This window comes from Tenrec ecaudatus, chromosome 3 (assembly GCF_050624435.1).
Source record: "Tenrec ecaudatus isolate mTenEca1 chromosome 3, mTenEca1.hap1, whole genome shotgun sequence".
Taxonomy (NCBI): Eukaryota; Metazoa; Chordata; class Mammalia; order Afrosoricida; family Tenrecidae; genus Tenrec; species Tenrec ecaudatus.
This window is the reverse complement of record NC_134532.1, coordinates 47,898,688-47,918,505: the sequence shown is the minus strand read 5'-3', so window position 1 is coordinate 47,918,505 and position 19,818 is coordinate 47,898,688. Positions and strand designations below refer to the sequence as shown.

The following is a 19,818-nucleotide window of genomic DNA, read 5'->3' as shown; positions in this document are numbered from 1 at the left end:
TCAGCCCTCCTGTCCAATTACTGCATCAGAGTTTATCCTATGGGCTTTTGGAAACACAAAAGAAAATGTAATTTAATACTGGAGGCACTGCCAGTCACTAAATGCATATGCGCTTCCACAGTCCCTGTATTTATATGGTCTCTGCTGTACAAATCCCCTATTGTCACATGACTCCTTTTTGGCTATCGGCCAGCCATCCAGAACTACATTAGTTAGAATCCTAGTGTAGTTTACTGACACACGAGAGAAGCCAAAGAAGGTATATGCCAAGTCACTATGTTGCCAGAGCTTTCCTCCTGTATGAGATGAGTGTGATGTGATGACACATGACTCCCTGTGGAGAGCTTTCCCATCTTGACTGAATTTAAAGCGTTTTCCATTGTGTGTTCATGTCAAGAAAACTTAGAAACACAGATAAATCTTTACCCACACTCATGACAGCTACATGGTAACTATCCTACATGAAATCATTGATGTGACATGAGCTCTCTTTTTTTTAATGTGATTTAAAACTTTACACAGTAAATTGGTTTTCCATTCAACAATTCATGCCTTGATTGCAGTACCCAAGATGTACCAGCACTCTTCCCACTTCCGCCCTCCCTGTGTTTTACCATCATTATTCAACCTTCTTTCTAGTTCCTTCTTGCTTTTATGAGATTTTATTCATAAACAAATGCTATCCTTTTGATTTGATATGGTTGATTGCTCTAAGGACTGTATACTTCCCAGATGTTATTCTTCCCCTCCAAGCCTGTATATTGTTTAGCTGAAAGATGAGTCAGAGGAGTGAGTACATTTCCTGGAGTGAAGACACTAAGGACCATAGTCTGGGGATTCCAAGTCTCCAGCAGACCAGTAAGCCGGATCTCTTTTATGATTTTGGGTTTTGTTCCATTGTGTTCTCCCACTCAACTCATGCTCTTATTTTGTGATCTCTTTCTGAGTAATTAGCAGTGGAAGATGGGCACCGTCTAGTTCTCCTCTCAGGGTCATGGAGGGTGAGGTTCTCTGTGGTGCAATGGTTCTCAGGATTAATTGTTCGTATACATCTTCTATCATCTTATTTTATGGTACTTTGGAGCTGTTTCTGGGGTTAACAATGAGCACGCAGATGGGGCAGGCACTACTGGCATCTTATTGGGCAATCTACTGTTTGGTATAGCTGTGACCCAGGAAAAAATGGGTTCAGCTCTTTCAAGCACTGATAGCTGGAAGAAAACTGAGGTGCCCTTGGGCCATGTGGAGGTCTGGAAGGCCCTGTCCCCAAACCAATGGGCCATGTCAGTAGAGGGACAGTAATTCAGAGAATGGGTACCTGCATGGTAAGTCACAATTGTCTGTTCAAACACTTGGTCCAGGCCAAACTCGAGCACCTCTTCCTTTGTTTTAAAAGCTTTGTTACACTAACCCTAATGAGAAGTTTTCTCGTTGGGAATTTTCTCATGTTTAATGAGACTTGACTTCTACATATAAGATTTTCCACATTTAATTCATGCAAAGGACTGCTTTACTGTGTGAGCTCTCTGATGTGCTATAAGGAAATTCATCCGGATAAAACTTTACCACCCGTACCACATAGATAAGGTTTTTCTCCAGTATGAATTTGTAGATGAATTTTGAGATTTGCTTTCTTTGTGAAGCCTTTGCACATTCACCACATACATGAGGTTTGTCTCCAGTATGAGTTCGTTGATGAACAGTGAGAGCAGTCCTGTTGATAAGTCTTTTCCACATTCATTACATACATGAGCTTTCTCTCCAGTATGAGTTCGCTGATGATCAGTGAGGCCCTTCTTCCTGATAAAAGCTTTCCCACATTCATTACATACATGGGGTTTCTCTCCAGTATGAGTTCGCTGGTGATCAGTGAGAGCACTCTTCTTGATAAAGGCTTTTCCACATTCATTACATACATGAGGTTTCTCTCCAGTATGTGTTCGCTGATGAACAGTGAGAGCAGTCTTCCTGATAAAAGCTTTTCCACATTCACCACATACATGAGGTTTCTCTCCAGCATGAGTTCGCTGATGATCAGTGAGAGCAGTCTTCTTGATAAAGGCTTTTCCACATTCACCACATACATGAGGTTTCTCTCCAGTATGAGCTCCCTGATGATCAGTGAGAGCAGTCTTCTTGATAAAGGCTTTTCCACATTCACTACACACATGAGGTTTCTCTCCAGTATGAGTTCGCAGATGATCAGTGAGAGAAGTCTTCCTGATAAAGGCTTTTCCACATTCACTACATACATGGGGTTTCTCTCCAGTATGAGTTCGTTGATGAACAGTGAGAACAGTTCTGTTGATAAAGGCTTTTCCACATTCACCACATACATGGGGTTTCTCCCCAGTATGAATTCGCTGATGAGCAGTGAGATTACTCTTCCTGGTGAAACCTTTCCCACATTCATTGCACACATAGGTAGTCCGTGCCACATGAGTTTTCTGATGTTCCTTGAGGTATGATTTCCTATGATAAGTTTTGCCACATTCTAAGCATTTATATGGCTTTTGTCCTTCGTGAGCTTTTTGATAATGTTCATTGAGATTGAACATTTTATTGAATTTTTGTCCACAATGACTGCATCTATAGATCTTATCTACTATATCAATGATCTGGTGCTCAAAGAGCAAAGGCTCCTCAATGAAGGTCATTCCACATTTATCACCTGTGTGTGGTTTCTCAATTTCATCTGATTCCTGATGCTGAATCCACTGAGACTTCATGAATCTGGATTGTTCACACTCAGGGAGTTTCATTTCAGTATAAAATTGCTCTTGTTCAACATGGGGAAAATTTTTCTCATCGCATTGAGCACAATTGACTTCTTTATTTTGTTGCTTCTGTGCTTATTTAATTTCAGAGTGATTAACTCTGATTTTACAATTTCTTCATGAAAACCAAACATCTCATAATTTTCCTTGAGAGGAAAATTAGTTTTGTGCTGAGAAACAAAACTTTCGAATGTATTAAATTTATAGCATTGTTCTGTTCTGTCCTTATATCTTTCCTGTTGCAAGTGTTCGAGCATATGATCACCATCTTTCTGGATTTCTATAAAAGAAGAGAACATTGAATCTTTCCATCATGGACCTCTTAAAATAAGCAATGATACAAGGTAAATCTTTAGTGACAACCCTCTTATATGAATGTATTTAAAAGACTATGCTTAAAATTTATTGCCCGCTGGAAGTAATACAATCGTGTAAAGAATCCCAAGGATCAAAACAGTTATTATAGAAACAAGGTTGGAAAAGAAAGTAATGAATGCACACAGATTTGGTATTTACTTAAATAAAGCCATGAAATATACAACAAATATAATATAAACAAAACATTGAGACCAATAGGCCAAAGTAGTGGTAAGGCTTGCTAACTTCAGTCGATAGATGACAGATGTATTCATTCCATCAATCTTTACTAAGATACAACTAAGTACTAGATAAAGTTCGGAATATGAAAAATGCAGAATGTTCTACCTGGGAGAAAATCACGTTTACAGGTATATATGAAAGCACCATGGCACAGAAACATATTCTCTAGTTTATGGAGCCTGTATTCTAGCTTATACCACCCATCTTCCAGTGTTGTCCTGTAGCTTGCAGGTTGCTGTGATGTCAGAAGCACTGCCACCCAGTGTTTCAAAGAAAAGCAGGACCACCCACGGCGCACAGGTCTTAGTGGATTCTCCAGAAATAGGGACTGGGAGGAAGACCTGGTGATCTACTTCTGGAACAAGAACCTCTCAGGTTTAATGGCAATGAAGTAACACTGAACAAGTACTAAATCTTCAAAGTACAGTCAACAGTGATGATGTGGATGGAGGAGAATTTTGGGGACATTAAGTGGTTGACAAGTCATGACTGAAAATAAGAAAAAATAGCTGCATACATCCTCTAATAATTGGAAGACAGAATATATTAAGTATTATCAAGAAAAATTGCAAGTGTTCAAAACAAAATGGAATGTTTAAATATTGATGGTATATGGCTTATTAAACTTTAATAGACTGGTACTGGCTGTTTTAAATTAGATAATCAAATGGTTTATAAGGCTGAGATTGACAAATTGAAAATACTGGTGTCATATTGATCATCAAAAAGTACATTCAAGATCTTCTCTGAAGTATAGTTCTGTCAGTGGTAGGTTAATATTCATATGCATGCAGGTAAGACCAGCCACAAGTTTTACTTAAATTTGTGCACTTACTGTTAAAGCAAACATAAATGTAGATTTAGCCCCAAAGCAAAACCGGCCCATAGGAGTAGCATGTGCAATTAAAGAAGATAAAGCAGACAGCAAAAATGGGGTAGAGTGGCCTCATCTCCGATGCCGGAATAAGATAGCGAGGTCATGTAACAGTGAATGTATATAGTTGCAAGTGGTGGAAGCCTCCAGAAGGCACAGACACTACAGAATGAGCAAGTATGAATGTGTGAATATCCTGATTTCTTTTAGAACACTTCATGATAAGTATCAGGCTGTGGGAAACTGAGGACCAAGAAGAGGGTGGATGTAGACAAATTCTTTGTTCTCAGAATTAAAGAAGATTGCAAGGCCTAGTATCTGGGAAGAGTGAGGCATGCACATTTGTAAGTTGGAAAAGAGTCCCAGTCACATTCTCTGAATTAAAAACCATCTCCACAATATCCCCTTACTATAGTGTGACCTTAATGATACCTCATACAAGCACATGGCTAATTACTAGCTGCCACCAGCTTTAGCTATAAGAGCAGACCTGTTGTTATTGGCCACCCTGCTCAGATGACAGTTATTCCCCCCACCTGCCCTCAGCACTGGTCTTAAGTTGCTCACCCAAATAGTTCAGGGCCCTCCAGGTTAAAGGCACTGCCTACCTTGTTTGGTACATAGGTGTCTGTGTGGTGGTGGGAGGGGGTATGTGCCTGCATGCCCTGAGACTTTATACCATATATACTCGAGTATAAGCCAACCCAAATATTACAAAAACTGCATTTTACCACAAATCTGCATTAAAAAAGTGCTGAACAACTCGGCGTACACAGGAGTATATATGGTAAATTGGTGAAAGAATACATTCTCTCTCCTGCTCAGACTTGGCATCCAAGAAGAGGTGAATGCCTAAATACTTCTGTCTGCCTTTTTTATTTCTGCCCTTCAATTACACAACCATCCCTTAGGACCCTTCCAGAAGGCATTTAAGAGACAAATGGATAGTTGGTTCCTTGAGTGATAGCAACAAAAGGAAGCTAATTGCTTTTAAAGCTAGGCATCTTTAGCTGAGAAGCAAGAAGTCAGCCACCTGTAGGAGCTGTATACGAACATCGTTAATGGAGGAAGGGTAGTTGGGAAGAAAACTATCTGGAGATTGTGCATTATCAGCTCTAGCTTTATCCTTGCTGCTTGTGGAGGTTTTCTTCTAACACTAGTACTGGTCTTTCAAGCCCTGTGGCAAGGACTATAGAGATAAGGCTGCTTTATACTTTCATCCAGGTTCTGTTTTTCACAATAAAGAAATTGAGGGAGGTGGAGGGAGAGGATAAAGGGTAGCTGATATCAAGGAGTTCAAGAAGAAAATGTTTTGGAACTGTGGTGGCAATTGTACAGTACTGTTACATGTGACGGAACTATGGAATGTTAAGATAACTGTGAAATCTCCAAATAAAATGATTAAAAAGATATATATTCAAAATTTTCCAAAACTTTTGCAACCTGACACTGATCAATCATACAATCATGTGCACCAATGAATGTAAAATTTGGGAACAATAACAGTAATTGGAAAATGTGGCTTTAGTGACAGAAATGAAACACAAATTAACTGATAAAATTTTGAGACTAATGATTTCACAACAAATTCCTTATTAGAAACAGAAATGGAGACTATACATATAGATCTTTCTAAATCAAACAAATGAAAATCAAATCAACCACATCTATGGAAAGAAATGATGGAGAAGTTCATTAGTCAAAACAAGGCCAGGGGTTATCTGTGGAACAGATCATCAGTTCCTCAAATGTAAGTTGAAGCTGGCCAAAGGATTTAGATCAGAGAGCATAGAGATTATCTAAAGAATAAACTTGAGGATTTGAAGACTGATGAGTGAACACTAATGACTGAAGACCAGACCATCATATACATCGAAACCAATAGACTAATAAAAAGACAGAAAACAAAGACAGCAATATTGAATATACTATGCACTGTTCCAATAACAAAAAAAATCAGTGTTGGAATATACAGCCTAAATGTTCTATAGAAGCAGCAAAGCATCATTCAGGTTTTGGACCTGTTAAGAAGGTGTGGGTGTGGGCTTAAGAAGGCATACTGCATAATAAGGAATATACATCAGACATGCGTTTAATGAAAAAAAATTAGAAAGAAAGGAAAAAAGAAAGCAGGATGTTAATAATGTCCTTTCCACTTAAAAAGTTATTGGAGGAACAGGCAACTTAAAAAAAAAAAATTAGCCATCTAGATCAGAAGTAACAGAGCCCGCATGGAGGGAGCACAGCAGCCAGTTTGATCATGAGGTATCAAAGGGATCAGGTATCAGGCATCATCAGAACAAAAAAATCATATCATTGTGAATGAGGGGGTTTGCGGAGTGGAGACCCAAAGTCCATCTGGAGGCAATTGGGCATCCACTTAAGGAAGGGTGGCGGTGAAGAGAGCCAGTCAGGGTGCAGTGTAGCAATGATGAAACATACAACATACCCCACTCCTCATCATAATCCAAATTTTACCTTACAAATCCAGCTAGACCAGAGGATGTCCAATGGTACAGATAGGAACTGGAAGCAGAGGGAATCCAGGTTGGATGATCCTTTTAGGACCACAGTGAGTGTGGCAATACCAGGAAGCCAGAGGGAGGGTGGGGTAGAGAGGGGGAACCTATTACAAGGATTTACATATGGGGACGGACAACAGAAAAGTGGGTGAAGGGAGACGTCAGACAGTGTAAGACATGACAAAATAATAATTTATAAATTATCCAGTGTTCATGAGGGAGGGAGGAGCGGGGAGGGAGAGAAAAATGAGGAGCTGATGCCAAGGGCTTAAGTGGAGAGCAAATGTTTTGAGAATGATGAGGGCAACAAATGTACAAATGTGCTTTACACAATTGATGTGTGTATGGATTGTGATAAGAGTTGTACGAGCCCCCAGTAAAATGATTTTTTTTTAAATCTTAAAGTAGAAAAAATTTGAAGGTACAGTGCTAAAGAATATCCCAAGCGGATAATTTTCTTGCTGGGAAGTTGATCTTAGATACCTGAAAATAACAGAAGTCACACACGTATTTCACCAAAAAGAGTAAAATATGGAGAAATATGTCTGATAAACAATTCCAACAGAGAAGGCAATTTGATCATCTCTTAGAAAACAGAAAGAACTTATGTCACTAGAATGAAGAAAACTTTAAAGAGAGAGGAGAAAAAAATGAGAAAATGGAAACCAATACCTTTAGAGTAGTGGTTCTCAACCTGTGGGTTATGACCCCTTTGGGGATCAAAGGACCCTTTCACAGGGGTCACCCAATTCATAACAGTAGCAAAATAAGTTGTGAAATAATAACAAAAATAGAGACACTCCAAGGGGGAAAGCTAAGGAAACACAATGGAGACCTATTTATGGCCGGAGCTTAAGATCCATGCTTGCACAATAGTAGAGGAATGTGTTGTATTCTGGGGACAATTATGTACTCCAAGTTCTCTGTTTGGAGAGAGGCTTGCAAGATGGACTTTCATAGTAAGGTACAAGCATATAAAGGGGAAAGTTTTGACAACCTTAAAGAAAATTATAGACACAGACATATAATAATGTAAATCAAATAAATGGACATCTAAAAATCTAATCTCAGAAGAGCTACAGGAGTACTTCTTGCAACTGGTAGGAAAAGTGAGATCTCACATTCGAAGGAACACACACTTTTATGTATTACCCGACATCTATGATGGATGTGAGGCCTTCTAACAGTTGAATCAACCTCCCCGGCCAATTCCCCTTAAGGTATGTTGACCACACATCTGAAAAATTTCCATACAGCTTGTCTCTAAAAACAACCCCATTTCTCCTTGTTCCTATTGAGAGGAAGCATCTGAGGTGACAATTAGATTACCTGTTCATAAGAATTACATAATCTTAGACACACCAAATTTAACCTAAGGTTTGTAAAGTGTGCAGATTGTTGTATTTCTAGGAAAATCATGTTCAAAGGAAAAAAAGTAAAAGGTGTTTTCTCAAGAGTAGACGACCTTACCCATTAACCTAGTACCAGAGAATGCAATGGGAATCTAACTCTTCGAGAACACCACAGACACTGCAAAGATTTTAACACATAAGATAGGAAAAGCCAGTGATGAGGTCAATGACTTGAGAATTCTCCTCACCAATGGAAACCAGGTTGTGATAATTCTCCAACATCACATCCTGATATAAGGTCTTCTGAGCAGGGTTCAGGAGCTGCCATTCCTCCCAGGTGAACTTTATAGCCACATCATTGAATGTCAGTGATTCCTGTAGTAAGGGGAGTCTATTTAACAATGTATTTTTCATTTGAAGATTTTTTTTTAAAATATCTTACAGTAAAGAAAGCAAAACAGTAATGAAAACTGTACATTCCATAATGTGTAGTAAACTGAGAACTTGGTGGAAAGTATTTGACCTTATTTCTACATTGGCAACCATGGGGACGGAAAACTAGCTCTATTTTCAGAAAGATCTCTATTGTTCTGAGAAAGGAATGTTTTCAAATACACGTTCTCCAGGCCAAATAATGTGCAACCAACAATAGCTCTCCATGAAGGAGCAGTCTTAAAGGAGCTATCATACTGTGTTCCCCCGAAAATAAGACAGACCCATAAAATAAGCCATAGCAGGTTATCCAAGCAATTGTGCAAGATAAGCCATATTCCGAAAATAAGACATAGTAACAGGAATGGCTATGCAGCATACCGCCACAGAGAGGGAACAAAGATGGACAGCCCTTCTCACCTGCCCCATCGTGACAGCTGCTATCTCGGAGATGATGGGAGGGGTGTGGGCAGTCCCATCAACCTGATCATGCCCCACTGTCAGGTCCTGGTTGTTCTGTGCGTGCTGCAAGCTGAGGCAGAGAGGGAGACATAGACAGTGAATGTAAAAGTCTCCTTAGTGAAGTGAGGAGCAGGGCGCTCTGCTTTAAGTATGGTGTGTCTTCAGGGGGAAGAAGTAAAGCTGTGGCTGCCATTTTACTCAGCACTGAGGGTTGATGTTCCACAATAAGGTGACTTAACTATATTTGAATAAATGTAGATTGTTGGGCCATACTTAATAAAAATAAGACATCCCTGAAAATCAGCCATAGTGTGTCTTCTTGAGGAAAAATAAATAGAAAACAGTGTCTTATTTTTTGGTTGAAACACAGTAGTAGAAGAATCATTTCTCTGCCTAGCTGCTTCACTGTGCTTGAAGGTTATCGGTAAATTAGAATAATCAGGTTCTGTAGCCAGTCCACTATAAAATGTAGCAAATGCCTGGGGAGGGCTCAGGGTAGGTTTGAAGTCAAGCAGCATTAGGTAAAGATAGTGACTCACCTCGTTGCTTGTCGCGTTACTTACTTATATTAACCATTGACTATGTATATGCTAAGTGCATGAGGTGGGTGCCTTATGAATGATCTGTAAGCTCCATTATATATGCCCACTGGAAAATACATTCACTCTCTCAGTCCTGGCATGGGAAGGGAGCCCCTGTGTCCGGCTGTCTGCTCTCTGTCTTTTAATATTTGCCACAATTGCAATGTCACTCCTAAGGTTCGAGTGTTGGGGACCTCTGTACCACCAAAGTAATCCACCCACTCATAAAATTAGAATTTTGAGTACCAGTGAAATGAGCTGAATGAGCTAGAAGTAGCTGATTTATACTCACACAAAGTAGATAAACACCTGTTTATATTAACAAACAAGTTTACAGTACATTGTGAAATGGAATGTGGAGTCCTAGCAGCATCACCAGCGTACGAGGCTCGGTACCTTCAGTGGCACCCGCTATCAGGAACAGTGCAGATGGGGGAGGTCAAACAGAGCTCAGCTGTCCAACATTTTGGGTCAATTCTTACATAAGTCATTCCTCCCACACCACTCTTTGTCTCACTTGTGGGTTTGATAATCCATGGCTATGGCCACACAAAACTCATAGATCAAAGTGGCCTATTAATGAACAAAGTAAAACCTGGGATCAGGAATAAGAAGCTATAACTCAGATCCCTAAACAGAAAGTTCATAGGGTTTATCTCCCTTCCTGAGTGCGGGAAACTCTTAGAAACCACCTTAGGATAAGCTCTTCTTGTCACTCTTAGGACAAATTCTTCTCAGCCACCTTCGAGCAGTATTGACTTAACTTTAACTAAAAGGTCCTCTTGCACCTGCCTTCTTTCATCACATGCTCTCTAAGGGGCTCCTCCTAATCTGGCCTAAGCAGTGAAGGTGCTAGGTTGAACCAAGAAGCCATTATATCAAGAGAGAGAACTGCCTGCAGGTATTGTTCAGAGGAGACAGTGGGACACTGGCCTGTTATCTGAACTGTTGATTTGGTTTTGTTAGCCCCTGCAGCCACATAGTTCAGAATGAACCCATGGATCAGGGATTTGCCAGCTTGCAGACATTCAGGAGCCATTTCCATGACATCCCTGCAACTGTGAGCTGCCTGTGTGACCTGATTTGAGAGCTTCCTCCACTCCATGAGCCAACAGTTTGCTGCCTGACATTTGAGATTCACCAGCTTCCACATCCTGAAGAGCTATTTACCTGATGGCTATTTAGTTTTGTGAGATACTGCAGAGCAAATCAAGGAACATCGTGAACCTCTACCTCCTAGGGACTGGTCTACTGCTGCTCCTGCACAATGCACTGTAATATTCATGAGTCAAGAGCTGTACCAATAGCAATAATGCCGAGGGAAGAAGGGACACAGTGACAGAGCCAATTGTGACAGATCCAGAAAGGGCTTTTCAGCCATGATATGGGTAGGGCAGGCAAGATCAAGAGGAGGATATACCTCAAGGAGTGGAGAGGAGCCTAGAGAGATGGAATTGTGAAATGAGCCTTCCTTCAGGGGGCTAAATGTCTGGAAGGGACAGAGAGAACAGGCCTGTCCTCAAGAAGAGAAAATTTGCCTACATAGTTCTTTAATATGAATGCCAAAGTATAGCCTACAGATTCTGATACCAAATTACATTCTGTTACAGAATAAAATTTTTACCTGTGACTCTGGACTGTAATTTGTACATGGCCACTGCAAAAAATTAATGAGCTGAGTAGGACTGCTCTGTTCCCCTTGCTGTTCTGTTGCACGCCCTTTGGACTGTTGGAAAGATACTAGTGTCAGAACTGGAAAACTATTGGAGGGCACAGGTATGTTTAAGCTCTGCCTCACATAAATCAGGACTGATGTTGATGGGTGATTGTCCCTCCTACTTCTATAGTTAGAGGAAGTGAGACGTTGTCACCCATTTTTAAGCTTCTATGGCTACAAGGCCCATTTTAGATGCATTAATGAGAATGTGGCTGTTTGGGAGGATATGTAACATATCACTTTCAGAAAGAAGCATTAAAGATACTCAACCAAACAAAAATCCCACGGAAGACTGAACTGTCCTAAAAAGGTGATCTTATTTCTTAAAAACTAGGCATAATCAAGGAGTTGGAAACAACTCAAATTTCCACCAACAGATGAATGGATTAAAAAACTGTGGTACATACATATAATGGAGTACTACTCATCCCCCAAAGCAGTGATGAACACATGAAGGACATTACCGAATGGGAAGAACAGGAGGAAATTTTGCTAAGTGAAGTAAACCAAGCACAAAAGGACAAGTAAAACATAAGTCCGTTGAGGTAAGCTTAAAAGTGCAAAAGAGTTATAGGGGAAAAAGCTACTATATACAAACATTCCTGGGGTGAAGTCCAGGTAGTATGGCAGGGGCCAGACCAAAATCATCCAGGGATACACATGGAAGGCAACTAAAGAGGAGGGGGGAGGAGGAGAAATAAAAAGACATGAGTAGCAGGGGAATAGGGCACTAACCCACCCAAGGGGAAGGTATTGTTTATATCTCCACAGAGAAAAAGGGACCAGACTTCAACCCAGTGCACCAAGATGTGAATGCAACATACCAGCATGAAGCAGGGAGCCAATAGGGAGGTCTGAGGGGCCAAACCAATCCCAACTATTGGGACTGTCCCTCCTCCCGCAGAAGAATTCACTTAAGAGGACAGCATTGAAGCTATACCTCAGGGGGAGGGTCATATCATTATCAGAGCACACAGGAGCAAATAAAGGGAGAGGAAGAGAGAGCGGAATACATTCTGGCCCACCAAGTCTTGAGGATGATATTCCCGCTCAGAGCAGTCAAAGCACAGAGAGAAACATAGGGTTGGCCACATTAGGAGACACAAGGTCACTCACTGACCCATAGTGCTATGAGGAAAAACACTGGAGACAGTGCAGGAATTGCACCAAATCTGACCCCACCACACTGAGGTGAAACACTACGGGCGTGCAACAGAACACCAAGGGGAACAGAGCAACAAAGTCCCCAGGGAATACCAAAAATAGACTTTGGATCCAGGCCATGTAACCCCATCAGACTCAACTAGAAAGCACTACTAAAGGTCAACAAACAGACCTTGAACTAGTTACAAGCTTTTCTTTTTGTTGTTATTGTTTTATTTTGTTGCTTTGTTTTGCTCTGTCTTTTTTCTGTGTATATTATTATCTCTTCAGTTCTATATAGATAAGATAGGCAGGATAAACAATCTGGAGGAGAAAACAACGGGTCAACTGTTGGGGGGGGGTGGCATGGATGAAGGGAAAGCAGGGGGAAAGGAAGAGGGTGTTAGCAAATCCAGGGACAAGGGAACACCTGATCCAAAGTTGATGTTGAGGAGGGCTAGTAGGGCTTGATCAAGGGCAATGTAACCGAGAGGAATTACTGAAACCCAAATGAAGGCTGAATGTGATAGTGGAACAAGAGGAAAGTAAAAGGAAATAAAAGAAGGAACTAGGAGGCAAAGGGCATTGATAGAGGTCTAAATATAGGCATGTACAAATAAATATATTTATATATGATGATGGGGAAATAGATCTATGTGCATTTATTTATGTGTTCTCATATTAAGGTTGCAGATGGACATTGAGCCTCCACCCAAGTTCTCCCTCAATGCAAGAACACTTTTTTCTATTAACCTGGAATTCCATGATGCTCACCTTCCCAACAGGATCGCTGAAGGCAGAGCGGGTGCACAAGCAAATGTGGTGAATTAAGTTGATGGTGCCTGGCTATAAAAAGATATAATGCCTGGGATGTTAAAGGCTTGAAGATAAACAAGCAGGCATGTAGCTGAGAAACAACAAAGCCCACAAGGAAGAAGCTCAGCCTCTGTGATCAACGAACAAAAAATCCTATCATTGTGAATTTGGGGGAGTGCAGAGTGGAGACTGAAAGCCCATCTGTAGGCAACTGGACATCCCCTTACAGAAGGGTTATGGAAGGAGAGGAGCCAGTCATGGTGCAATATAGCACCAATGAAACCTATAACTTCCTTCTATTTCTTTAATGCATCCTCCCCGCCACTATCATGATCCCAGTTCACCCTTACAAATCCAGATGGATCAGAGAATGTACACTGGGGTGGATAAGAGCTGGAAACACAGGGAATCCAGGATAGATAAACTCCTCAGGACCAATAATGAGAGTAGAGATACCGAGAGGGGAAGGGGAACCTATCACAATGATCTACATAAAAGCACCTCCCTGAGGGACGGACAACAGCAAAATGGGTGAAGGGAGACATCTGACAGTGTAAGACATGAAAAAATAATAATTTATATACTATCAAGGGTTAGTGAGGGAGGGTGAAGGAGGGAGGAAAATAATGAACTAATATCAAGGGCTCAAGTGGAAAGAAAATGTTTTGAGAATGATGATGGCAACAAATATATAAAGGTGCTTGACACAATAGATGTATGTATGGATTGTGATGAGTTGTACGATCCCCCAGTAAAATGACTTAAAAAAAACTAGGCAGAGTAAATCATTTGAATGATTCTCATGGGTTGGCCATAGAATAAGTTGAAAGATAATGTCATCCAAAGTACCCTCGATGATGTATTATGTTCAATGTCAATAGATTAGTTCAATGTCAATACATAGGCAATATGTATATGATCAATATACATATTCCTAATCTTCTCCTACCCAATGTTGAAGTCAGAATCTGAGTTTAGCTATAGCTTCTACAATTCCAAATTCCCACTTTTCCAATGAACTGAATCAGTGTTATACAGGCTTCTACAAGTCAAGTAGGAAATATAGAAAAGGATAAAATACATCAAAATCACCTGAGCTTTGGTCATTTACTTTAGTCCTTAGATACTGCCCGCAACTGGGATGCTCTATGTTTGTCTTAACTGTATCAGTTCCAATGATGCTCACAAATTTCAACCTCTCATGGGGACATCCTTGAAATAATAATACCCAAACCAGGCACTTCTTCCTCTTTCTTCTGTGCTGCTATTGATGCACAAGTTGCAGGCTGATGAGAGAATACAATGAGAGTATCACAGAACCTGTAGGTCCAGATACTGTTACAGTTCTGTCCCCCTTCTTACACAAAGTCCCCAATACTGTTAATGTTGCCATTATTGAATGATAGAAAACATGCTTATACCATGACCAATAAATCTAAAACTCTTAATTTTTAAACATGTGAGTAAAAGATGACTTTATAATACAGATTGGACAATCAAATATACATGCCAAGAGGAAGAAACTAAAAAGCTGGATCCCTACCTCACAGCATACAGAACTATCAATTCCTTACTGTGTGACTCTCAAGGAGAATGACAAATCAATGAACTTTGAAAATGATTATTAATTAAACCATCTGGAAACATTTTAAATGGGCTATATAAAAAACTATTATGAACTTCTAAAGGAACTAGAAATTGTACAATCACTTCAGTTTAGAAACACTTTAAAACGCACCATCATGTAAAGTTAGACATATAAACACCCAATAGGACACAATAAAACTGCTGCACAGTTTTCAAGACTCTGAAGCCATGACAGGCAGCTAATGGGTTTGTAACACTGACCATGAGGTTAGCAGTCCAATTCTTAATAAATGCGAAAACCAGGACTCCAAAATAAACACTTATGTAGCATCTATTAGATTGAAATTTATATATATATGAAATGAAAAAGTATACATCCCCCATAGTGAGTGCACTTTTGACTCTCAAGATAAACAATGTTATTAATTTAGCATTATTTGTAGCACCTAATACAGTGTGTTAGTTGGCCTATACAAATATACAGTCTTAATTCCTTCCAAATATTTACGTGGGTTTGTCGCCCGCCAATGTGAACAAGGCAAAGGAGCCCTGTTGGGCTGCTAATCGCTAGGTCAGCAGTTGGAAATGACATATTTCTCCTTGAGAGAAAGATGGCACTTCTCCCAAGAGTGACAGGGCTCTCTACTCTGTTAATGAGATAGTCTTTGAAACTCACAGGGGCAGTTCGACCCTGTCATATAAGCTCTCGATGAGTCCGTGTTAACTTGATAGCATTGAGTTTGGCTTATTTGGTTTAAGAGGATTGGGCAGCTTGCCCAACAATAGATTGGTACCCTTGTGGCTACGCCATTTAGATGTCTGAAAATCTAATGCAGAACTAATTACAAAGATCTACATATTACCTTCTCCCTGAGGGATAGACAACAGAAAAGGGGGTGAACAGAGATATCAGACAGGGCAAGACATGACAAAATAATAATTTATAAATTAGCAAGGGTTCAAGAAGAAGGGGGGAGCAGGTAGGGAGGGGAAAATGAGGAGTTGATGCCAGGGGCTTAGGTGGAGAACAAATGTTTTGAGAATGATGAGGGCAATGAATGTACAAATGTTCTTTACACAATTGATGTATGTATGGATTGCGTAAGATTTGTATGAATCCCTAATAAAACGATTTTTTAAAAAAAAGCCTAACGTGGGAATTAGTCACATTGGACATCTAGTTAGGTTTAATTGAGCCATTTCAGAAACAGAACTTGGGATTTCACTACCATCAAAAAAGAAGAGCCTGGATCCTAGATTCTTTTTTTTTTTGCTTTTGGGGAAAATAGTTTTAATTGTTGTTCAGAAATATCCCCCAAGGTCTTCCAGGCATGATCTCTGCACACATCGGGAGCGTCGGGCAAGAGTGCAGGCCCACCAGCCAGCTAACCTGAGGATTGCCTGGCAAGCACACTCCAGTCCTGGCTCATCTCCAGCGAGTCTGTCAGGTCCATCAGAGTACTCCCCAGGGTATGACACTTGTCCTTAAAGTTCTTCAATTCGAGGAAGGGCTTGGCATGTTTACTCTTCTGACTGGAGGGGAGGTATGTCACCTGGAATGTCGTTGGGAGACTTCAGGAGATTGAGTAAGGTCTTTGGCTGCTGAATGGTGGTGTCACTGAGAGCTCCCACTTTGTGTTTTGACCGCAGTGGCCAGTTCAGTCAGGGCCTCCTGAGAGCGTAGGTATACTCACTCTGGCCAAAGACCTCTAGCCCATAGTAGGCTGCCTCATAGCCATGCAGCAGGGGATCAATGAGGGCCTTGCACACACCCTTGAAAGGAGTAGTAGCGTTCTGAAGATGGAGCAGGTAGGAATGGAAATTTCTGCCTATTAGGGGATGAGGATGCCAGCCTTCAGTGTGAAATGGGATCCAGGAGACATGAATGGCGTCCAGAGCTTTCATCTTGTACAGACAATTGTAGCAGTTTTGATTTCCCTGGGTTTCCAGCTGTGGCAGTCTGGCATCATCATCTGCAAGGAGCTGGGGTTCCTACTTGCGATCCTGAACTCTGGATAGTTGAATATCAATCTCTTCTTTCAGATCCTTGGGGGCATGAGGGCTCCCCACAGGGACATGAGAGCTCCTCCGAGATCTCATTGCAAAGAACATGATTTGCCTCTTCACAAAAATAAATAGTAGTACAAATACCAGGCTCCCGTAGACCATCACCAGCATTACATTCACCCCAACAACCAGTCACTAGTGGACACCATGGCCTTCCCACCCTACGCAGAGCTGCTCTGGTTTACCCCGTTGCCTTGACTCATCAGCCCGGGTTCATTTGCGTTTCCTGGAGCTCCCCAGCCATTTCCTTATGGGGGAAGACTAAGCGAGACCCGGCCTGAAAACATGGCAGCTTGCGGGGGGTGGGGGGAGGGCATATCCTAGATTCTTGCATTGAAACTCTTCAATCCAGAAGACAGAGAGCTGTGACACAAGAGAGAAAATTATGGGGAGAAGCAGCAACAGAGACACGGTGGCAGCAGAACCAAGAGACTGAGACAGAACAGTTGGATTCCCAGACCACCGAACAAGAGAGCTGAGTGCATTTGGGCAGGAGGTTAGTAGGTGAAGTGGTGTACATCTGGGTATTTATTGGGGGAACTAGATTTGCCAACCTACACAGAGCTGAGTGTGTTTGGTCTGAGGCTAAGGGGCAGAGTGAGCATCTATCCGCAGAGCTAATAGACCTTTGTAACTTTTCCCCATTCAGGACAGAAGCCAAAAGGCGGCAGGGCCTGCCCTTACGTGCAGGGATGTCTGCCAAGATGCTGTCCGAAAGGAGAACTGTATCTTGAGTTATTTGTGATCCTAAATTGTGTGTTAGAGTAGAAAAGTGAACCCTATGTCAAATATAATTTAAGGAGAACATTTATTAAACTTAAGATAATAATAAAAGAAGCGTGTGCACATGCACCCACACACACCATTAGCACGAAGTCAAAATAACAACTGAGGATTCAGTGAGGACCCTGAATAAACAGGGCATAAAACATAAGGCATGCCACAGATCACAATTGGTGCCAGATTAATACATCACAGGTACGGATGGGACTGCAGCAGCAGGAATGATTAGGCATGCACATTATTAGATAGAGGGACTTACAAGATAGGCCCAGGGCCTTTATAAAAACCCCATGAAGGCAAGACTCGTGACAATGGCCCCTGTTCTGTCCTCAGGACGTTGACCTCCGTCAAGGATACATCTAGGCAGGTAAGTGGAGAGGGGCTGGCTGGAAATGAGTGCAGGCAATCTACTTCTAAGGCATTCTCCCCCAGGGGAAAATGACCTACCTGCTTGGTTAATGATCACAGAGAATTTAATGGTGGCTAAATCAAAGTGGGGACATAACTAATAGACACTGAGTTGTCACTGTCATCAGCAACCCAAACCTAAAACCCAACTCACTGCCATCGAGTGTTTTCCAATGATAGCAGCCCTTTAGGAGAAGATGAAACTGATTTTGTGGGTTTCCAAGACTGTAAATCTTTACAAGTGTAGATACCCGATCTTTCACCCCAAGTGTGACTTGGAATTTTGAACCACGGACCTTGCAGTTAGCAGCCCAATCTGTAACCACAACGACACGAGCCTTTTGTTAAGTTGGAGTACTCAGAACTTAAGTTCTAATACAATTATGAACAGTTACTTTCCCAGTGAATTCCATCATTCAGTGAGATGAGCAAAGACCTTGGACACTGACTATCAGGACAGCCTGGGCCCTTGTACACTGGCGCTCTCCTGGGGTCAGACCCCAGGAAATATGGATCCCTCCTGCTTCCCCTCAAGCTCCTACGCCCAGCAATGCCCTCAGCAACCCCAGGGTGAATGGAGTTGGTTCACAACCAGTCAGAAGTTTAAATCCTTACTTGTGATACTTCAATGTGCAAGACAGTGGTTACAGGTTTCTAGCTCCCTAGACTGGCTCATATTTCTCTGTGGCAAATCTCTGATCTGAAACAGAAGAGGAGTCAGTGTTGAGAAAGACATGGCAGGTTCTTAGCCTGTACTTTGTGCACTAAATAGTGATCACCCCCACACCCTGGGATCAAATCATGCTCCAATCTGAGGGTGTTTGCATTAAACACAGGGCCTACTCTATCTTTACAGAGCAATTTAACTAATTTCTCAAATATCATTTTCAACTTCGGATTCACATTCTACATATACAATACTTATTTTCAGAATAAAATGGAAGTATTTAAGGCCTCAATATTCTCAAGCCCCATTGAAGGTAAATATCTTCTTTTTACCAGCAATCTAACTGAAGAAAGGAGTATTTTATGAAGAACGTGCTTTATCAGCTCATACTGCACCTCAGACCATAACCCTTGACATATCTGCTGAAAGTGATCAAGGTGAATCATGCTCATACATGCCACTCCAACCCATTCTGAGCTGTTCATTAAGTTAACCTGCCCCTATCCCCTTGCATCCTGCGAATTCTTTACAATATGTATTGTGTGTGAGGAAATGCCTAAGGTTGGGTAGTCCATTTAAGCACAATAGTGTGGTAACTGGAGAAACTTGCTGTAGAGGTGGACAATAGAGACAAAGGGACACCAATAGGACATCAGAGATGTACCTTGGCCAAGACAGAGATATCCTAAACAAGAAAACAAGCCAGGAGAATCCTTATTTGCTGCTCTTTAAAGCTCTTGTGTTTACAGATGTCCAATTTTCAAGCCTTTGGGAAAGACTGTAGCCTACAATCAAGGAATGGCAAGAGTTAGGTAAATGGGTGATGCCAAGAACCAAGGTGAGGGCAGAAACTTAGATGGATCCAGGAAAGAGATGACTGATCAACCATTGTGTCACCTTGGCCTAGATTCTGGATTCCAAGCTCTAGGTAATGCTGACAGATGGCAAACAACACAAACTGTAGGAGAGGGCTTACTGACTTGGGTTCTAGTGTCCCATCCAGTCTTGCTCTTCTAGGGAGAAGGCAAAA

The 19,818-nt window shown here is 41.3% G+C and overlaps 1 pseudogene; it reads right to left on the bottom strand.

Annotated features, from left to right (window-relative positions):
* Positions 1–7,202: 7,202 nt before the first annotated feature.
* Positions 7,203–17,079, bottom strand: LOC142442264 (protein C1orf43-like; annotated as a pseudogene).
* Positions 17,080–19,818: the final 2,739 nt, after the last annotated feature.